An 8337-nucleotide genomic window follows, 5' to 3' on the forward strand; every position below is an offset into this window, starting at 1 on the left:
AGGTAAGAGCGGGCCGGGACCCGAGACACAGCACCAAAGGGAGGGGTACGAGTGTGCCCACAATCCGAGACATGGATCGCGGGGACACCCGTGACAGTCAAGAGAACAGACTCAGATGCAGGTTGGGGTATGAGATCAGACTGGGTTTCCAATAGGATACAAGTTTTGTGGCTCTGAATCAGGTTGTTTTTGATGTTCCAGTTTAGACACTATACAAGATTTGAGGTACAGGTTTGGGGTTCCGAATCAGGCGGAAACAAGACAGTGTAACATTCTGTGAAGCATGGATGGTAACACCTCCACCTCATTAGCACAATTTTAAAAGCCGAGTTTAGCAGGAAGGAGACCGTGGATAAAAATATAAAGAGATTACCACAGTAACAGTGCCTGGATCTATAACTAAGTGTCCCTGGTTTATCATGCTTGATATTAGTGATAGACAGGGGCGTCGCTAGGTCAAAAAATCTTTTGGCCGGTGCCCTGGATCTCCTTGGGTCAGCAGGAAATCTGCTGCTTGGGCATCCTCCCCTCTCTCATTATGATCCGTGTCCTCAGGACACAGATCGTGATGAGAACGAGTACTTACTTTCCCCAGCAGTAGCTGCAGCCTCCGGGAGAATAATACTCCCAGAGGCTGAAGGACCTTTGATGAAGTCATGGTCACATGAACTGCCGGGGAAAGCAGTGTGGGCACATTACTTACTGGGGGGGTCTGTGTGGGGGACATTACTAACTGGGGGGCTGTGTGGGGGACATTACTTACTGGGGGGCTATGTGGGGGACATTACTTACTAGGGGTCTGTGTGGGGGACATTACTTACTAGGGGTCTGTGTGGGGGACATTACTTACTAGGGGTCTGTGTGGGCACATTACATAGTGGGGGGGGCTGTGTGGGCACATTACTTACTGGGGAGCGGTGTGGGGGACATTACTAACTGGGGGGCTGTGTGGGGGACATTACTTACTGGGGGGCTGTGTGTGGGACATTACTTACTGGGGGTGTGTGTGTGGACATTACTTACTGGGGGTGTGTGGGGACATTACTTACTAGGGGTCTGTGTGGGCACATTACATAGTGGGGGGGCTGTGTGGGCACATTACTTACTGGGGAGCTGTGTGGGGGACATTACTAACTGGGGGGCTGTGTGGGACATTACTTACTGGGGGGCTGTGTGGGGACATTACTTACTGGGGGGCTGTGTGGGGACATTACATAGTGGGGGGGCTGTGTGGGCACATTACTTACTGGGGGCGCTGTGTGGGGGACATTACTTACTGGGAGTTTGTACCTTTGTATATCGATATATGTCCAGTTGATGATGGTAATCTAGGGCACTCATCAAATAGGCAGGGAGAGGAGGGGGGGGGGGGGGTTGTAAATGGATGCCCTCTTTCAATGCATGTACTGCAGCACTGTGCCAGGCATCCTGTCACCAGGCATGTAGAAATATTTCAGTGGAACAAAGGTTTTTACTAATCAGAGAGTTCACTGAAATGTATCAGTAAAGCAGAAATTTTACAGTTGTGGCAAATTGTCATGTAATGTGAACAAAAGTCAGGCCCTATCCATGTTCTATCTATGGCTATCTGCATCAGAAGTAGAGAATTTAGAACTTTGAAAATAAAGAATTTTTCTAAATTTTTTCCAAATTTAGTTTTTTTTCATAACTAAACACAAAAGATTCCATCCAAATTTTTAAACTAAGTACGATATGTTACGAGAAAACAATCTCAAAATTCCCTGGATATCTTATAGCGTTCTAAAGCTATAAGCACTTATAGTAACACAGGGCAGATTTGAAAAATGGGGCCGTGTCCTAAAGGCCAAAATAGGCTGAGTCCCGTAAACAAGGGTTAAATATGACATGACAAAACAATGAGCAGGCAAACTTGGGAGGGGAAAGGGAAGGGATGGAAGGCCTGATCCCTACTGAATGCCAAATTGCCTGTTCCATACAGGTTGCTTCCCGCAGCCAACCAGTCATCTAAAGCAGTGTTTCCCAACCTTTTTGTATCTTGGAACTGGCTGCGCACATTTTTTTTTTTTTTTTTACCAGTGACCGGGCCGGGTAACCCTCTTATCATGGTCCCTGGAAAATTTTGTGCCCCGCAAACAGTCCATATCTAAACCCAACCCATATAATGCCCCCATTCCTGCAGCCCCTGGTCTAAAATTCCCCCTTTCCTTGAGCTATCCTTTCTCTGTACCATCCTTCTAATGTCTTGATAAGATGACGGCTACAGAAAAAGGGAAATTATTATATAACATGTCCAGCAGCGGCCTACCCTCACTAATAACATGTCCAGAAGTGGCATCCCCTCACTAATAACATTTCCAGCAGCGGCCTCCCCTCACTAATAACATGTCCAGCAGCGGCCTCTCCACAATTAATGAAATGTCCGCATCAGAGGCCCCCAATGAAATGCGCCCAGCAGTGTCCCCCCATAAAATGTCCCCAGAATTTCTCCCCCCAGAAGATGTGCTCTGCAGTTCTCCCCTTTCCCCCATATGAAATATCCACTTCGGAGCCCTTATAAAAAAACACTTACCTTCCACGCTCCTCTTCACCCCACGGCTCCGGCTTCTTCTATCCTCCGCTTCCCTGCAGTGCCGACAGAGGCACGTCTATGCTCTCTGCCGCGCGCACCCACTATGATGCGGCCGTGTCGCCGTCTGATTGCATCATCATAGCGCAGTGATGGCTAACCTATGACACGCGTGTCAGTGCTGACACGCGTAGCCATTTTCACTGACACACGGCTGCCTGAGAGTTAAGTTTCATCCTACATGACCAGGTGCAGTAGCTGGGAGGCTGAGAGATTGCACTGAGCTTCCAGCACTCCCCCCTCCTCCTCCTCCCCTGGGCCAGCCCCTCCCCATGTGTGAGCTGTGCCTAGTGTCTCCAGTCAGCACAGGTATCAGCATGGGGAACAGCAGGAGAGGTGACCCGGCCATACACCCAGGAGGCTTCTCTGCAGCTCCTGATAGTTGTGGTGGGGGGAAGATGGCAGCACAGTCAGAGGTCACATCGCTGCTGCCTTGTTTGATGTCCCAGCAGCTGCCACCTCTATACTGACCATCTCCATAGCAGGGGCAAGGAAGGACAACCACTCTCATCATATAGTAAGTAAGGTCAGTGCACTGTATGATAGAAGACAGTCATCAGGGCTTGTGTGTCAGTTTTGTGATGTACAAGCCCTGAAATAATCGCAACGCCTTTCAAATCGCAAGACATTGCGATTATTTTGCTCCTCACACCTTCTCCGTGCCAAGAGGGCATGAGGGAGATGCAGACCGTGGCGCCTGCGCCCTCCCTATAACCTGTGAACTTTCATGACAGAAAGTTCACAGGTTACTAAGCATTTCCACACGTGTCTGATTGTAAACGATCTATTACAATGTGTGATTTGCACATAGTAATAGATGATTGGGAAAATCCCCATATACTGCCATAATGTAGTATACTGTAGTATGGCAGTACATGGTAGGATCAATTACACAACCTAGGGTTAAAGTACCCTAGAAGTTAAATAATATACATATTTGTTATTTAAACTATAAATATCACAAAATTATGTTTTTTTGTCAAGGTGACACACCACCCGATTTATGCTCGGTTTTTTGGCGAATTTTGACACACCAAGCTCAAAAGGTTGCCCATCACTGTCATAGTGGGTGTGCACAGCAGAGAGCATAGCTGTTTCACAGCCCAGTCTTTCACTGCGGCTCAGTGGTTGAAGACCCATGATCTAAAGGACACGTAGACCAAAATTTAAGCCAGCTTGACCAAATTGTGTGAAACTATTTGTATTTATATTCATCACAAGCCTGGATTGAAATACATTTAAGGACATCTGGAGAATCTCATCTCTTAATGAAGACGTGCTTAGCTTTAATTACAATTACTACTTACCAACAAACATTAAGGTTTAAAAACACATCTGCGACCCAGGAGGAGTCTCCAGATGCCCCCTTAAACACAATTCAATCGCATCTTGTGAATATGGTATTAGGCTGCGTTCACATTATGGGGCTCATTTACCAACGGTTGCACTGCTCACTTTTGTCGGACTGTTCGTCTTTTTTCGGGGATTACACAGCTTGGACAGGTATTTAATAGGTGTCTGCATTGTGATTTTGGCGCACACGATCCTTTCTTTGCTGGCTTCCATGCAACACAATTTAGGGGCGCCGTGCAGTCGCACGATCCGACCGATTTGGACTGAGTGCGGGATTTAAATTTCAAATTGTGTCGCAAGCCCAAGCACTTTTATGCACCACTAAAAAGATGGTGAACTCTGTCGGACCCGAGTGGGGAACACATGCAGGATATCGGGCGCACAATTTCGGTGAAGTAAAGCGGACGGCTAAGTAAATATGTTCCCTATGTGTTTTTAAACACATTGCCAAAACACATCTCAATACATTCATGCTTTTACTATCATTAATATTGAAGTGTTTTGGGATATTTGCTGTGTCTTTCAAAACACAATGAAAACGCATTCTGTAAATGCGGCCTAAGAAGATAAAGGTTACATGTACATGTAGCAGTAGGTGGTGTTAGGGTTTTGAGTCAGTGGACCCTTTGGACCACCGAGGGAGATGTTACTAGCCGACACCTGGGACCGGAGTCTAAGTGGCATCTGGTCTTCACCAGAGTCCACCGCAAAGCAGGATAGTCTTGCTGAGTCGGGGTACCACCAGGTCATTCCACAGGTGCGACTAGCCCGCGGTGGCAGCGGCTTTTGGATGTGCCTTCCTAGCATCGGTGAAGAACAAAAATATTACCATGAAGAAGGGAGATAACACGAAAAGTGAAACGGAGGAAACTGATCAACCCATTAACAGAAATCATCTGAGACCTCAAACTTCAGAACATCCACAGTGAGTAGGTCCCTGTCTCTCCAAGGCCAGGTCCCCTCAAACCATCCTGACGGAGAACAGAAGACAAAAATCGAAGACCTGATTGAAGCCATGAAAAAATTAAAAATTGATGAAAATGGAGCTGTAGCATCATCTAACACCATCACTCCTCAGGGTCTCCAAGACCAGGTTCCCTCAACCCATCTGAAAAGAGGACAGAAGAGAAAATTTGCAGACCTTGATGAAAATAGTGTATCAAGCTTCATTTTCCACAAGGAACTTGGCAATGGTGTTTTGGATCGTCTACCTGGCATCAGTCAAGAACAAAAATACCACCGTGGCCATTAAAGTAATTGCCAAGAACCAAGTAGACAACATCCTGCGGGAGAACAAAGTGTTGAGGAACACATCTGGAAAACCTTACCTGTGCAGTGCCTTTGCAGCCTTCCAGACCAGATCTTATGCATTCCTGGTCATGGTGTATCTCCCTGGTGGCAGCTTGGAGGATGTTTTGGAAGCTAGGGGACCATTACATGTTAATACTGCTGCCCAATGTACACCACAAGTGATCTGCGGTTTACAACATCTGCATGATATTGGCGTAATTCACCGGGATCTAAAAACAGAAAACATCCTCATTGACCGACAGGGCAATAGAAGGATATGTGATTTCGGGTATGTAGCAGTAAACTTTTTTGGAGCCATGACGATCTTTGGATTAGCCGGAGCCCCATACTACAATCCACCTGAGATGCTGACTGGGAATGCCTATGGTTCATCTGCAGACTGGGGGGCATTTGGAGTGCTGCTATATCACCTCCTGACCAACAAGTGTTTTCAATAGGTGTTTAAAAACATTAGATTTTTTATGGAAGGAAGGAGGAATATGTAGAAAATACTGAAGCCTGGAGAGACTGATGAAAGCAGAGGGATCTACAAACTCATTGAAATCAATGGCGTTCAGCCCCTGCCTACCCTCCACTCGCCCTGCACGTTCTCTGCCCTGATCCGCCCATAGTGGCGTGTGGGTCAGAGAAACTCCAAAATTGGTGGGAAAACTGGTGGAGAAGCCATAATGAATCTCCTTCATTATTTTTCAGCTTTCTCAATTTCTGATGGAATAGAAAAACAGAAAGAACAATGTAAACTAAATTGCAATTCATAAAAATTGAAATAAAAATAAGAGGTAGTACAGTCCCACAAATGGCATCAATGTAAACATTATGTCGCCCTGCAAAAAATGAGCTCAGTGCTCCAAAGTATGGAATCATTTTTTTCAACCAAAAGGTTTTTTACCTTTTAAACCTAATAAAACCTGTAAAAATTTGGTACCCCCGTAATTTCCAAAGATTAACAGGTGTCACCCCACACCCTGGGCCTCACATCCTTTCATCTCTGTTGAATTGTTGTTATCTCCTTCTTGCTCTGCATAGGACGGAAAGCTCTAGTCTCACAGATCAGTCGCTCCCGATATAAAGAAGTCCTCCGCACAGAGCTGTCTACTAGAATACCAGCCAGCTCTGCACTTAGGAATGCAGTATCAGATCCATGACAAGATGGGGACCGGGCTAGTGGGCTGCTGAGTGGTGGCATCAGAGGGGTTACACATAACATATCATGTCCTATTCCTTCATCCAGTCGTGTACTTATGGGGTCTTCTCTCTTTCAGTGGTCCTCCAAAGTTCCTAAATTTTCAACAGTAGGGGATACCAACCCCAAAATGGTAACACTGGAAAAAGCATCTCATCCCGCAAAAAAAAATGCCGTCACGTGGCCCCAATAAGGAAAAAGCTAAAATTTTATAGCCTACAAAAGGGGCCAATGAAGAAACTAAAAATGCATGCATACGCCTCAGTTTTTAAAAAACGCATGCATTTTTGTCCATTTTATATTGTGCAAATTCAGAAAACCGGACAAAAACGAATGCGGTTTTTAAAAACTGAGGCGTTTTTTAACCCATGCGTTTTTTTCAATCTGAAAACGCACTAACTAAAAGCGGCCCAAAAACGGCCTAAAAACGCCATGTGTGACATCACCCTATGAGGTCGGGCTGTTACAGATTTTACCCAGGGCGATTTAATAGGTCTTTGTTCCCAGCGCTGGGATAAGCAGCACAGAAAGACACAGACACCTGGTCATAAGCTGCACTCAAATCACAGCAGGCAACAGCCTAACATTAGCAGCAGCAGGTTCAGCAGTCTGGGAAGCTGATCCACAGGAAGGATTGCACACAGCCTGGTAGTAACTTCAGACTGGGCTGGTGAAGATGGAGTCGAGTCCAGATGGTGGACCTCTGCTCAGGGGCTTAGTCTCTGGACTTGCCCTAAGGGTGTCAGGCATTGGCCGGAGGCAACTCTGCTTCCTGGTAGTGAGTCTGGATTGCAGCTCTGCAGGAGCTTCACACTGGACATTGCTTTTCTCTCTGCTGACTAGAATCCAAGACAGACCATGTGCTTCCGCACGCCATTGGTTTTTATACTGCCTTGGTCAGGTGGTAGCACCCTCCAACCAGCTTACAGCTTGCTTTACAATAGAATAAAGATTCTTATTGGATAACAACATTTCACATTATTAACTCCCTCCTTACAAGGCAGTGGCTGTAGCTGCAATAACAAAGTTCTCCACCATTTAGAGATCTCCTAGAGGTCTCCCTAACAGCTCCTAACATGGAGAGGGCGCTTTCTGCAACAACCACCTTGCCTACAGAACCACCTTGCATATAGAAAACAGAAATGCTTTGTAAAGGGCGTGAAACATTGATAAAATAATGAAAAGCTATAGGTTAGCTTGAATATACTTTGAGCACCTCCTAGAAACCACATTAAGTGCTTTTCCCAAATGGGAAACAGGGTTTTATCACTAAATGTACTGTGAAGGCCCCCCCTCCCCACTTGTTAAACGTGGCCTTCAGGTGCTGCAGAGAATATGGAAAACAGGAAAACAGCAGCAAGGACAAATACTCTAAACAGATTATACAAGATGGAGTCTTAATTATGAGATGGCTGGCAGTGAACAAGATGGCGTCTGGGTGAACAAGATGGCGCCTGGAGAGAAATATGATATCTCTCACAAGTCCCGTACGGTGCTGTGCGCCCATTGCCGACTATGGGGGACATATATACGCCGTATATACGTCAGCCGTATATATACGTCTCCCACACGGCTATGTGAATGAGGCGTAAAACTCCACTTGTGAACGCGTCCATGGAATGAGCCACATAGTTTCAGGAGCTGGAGAAGACAGCATGTGGAGAAGCCAGCCCCTGTGCTCAGTGTGTACACAAATTGTACACAAAATCTGATGCGGAATGATAAATCTGCCGTAGTCATACATTGCTCTTATTCCCAATATGTTACATACCTTCCAACCGCCCCGGATCCAGAGGGACAATCCTGGGTTTTGGGATGTGTCCCGCTGCCTTGACCGGCAGGAGGTATGGCCCGGGAGGACATCAACTCTATCCGCATCCGA

Source organism: Engystomops pustulosus, chromosome 6 (assembly GCF_040894005.1).
Source record: "Engystomops pustulosus chromosome 6, aEngPut4.maternal, whole genome shotgun sequence".
Lineage (NCBI taxonomy): Eukaryota > Metazoa > Chordata > Amphibia > Anura > Leptodactylidae > Engystomops > Engystomops pustulosus.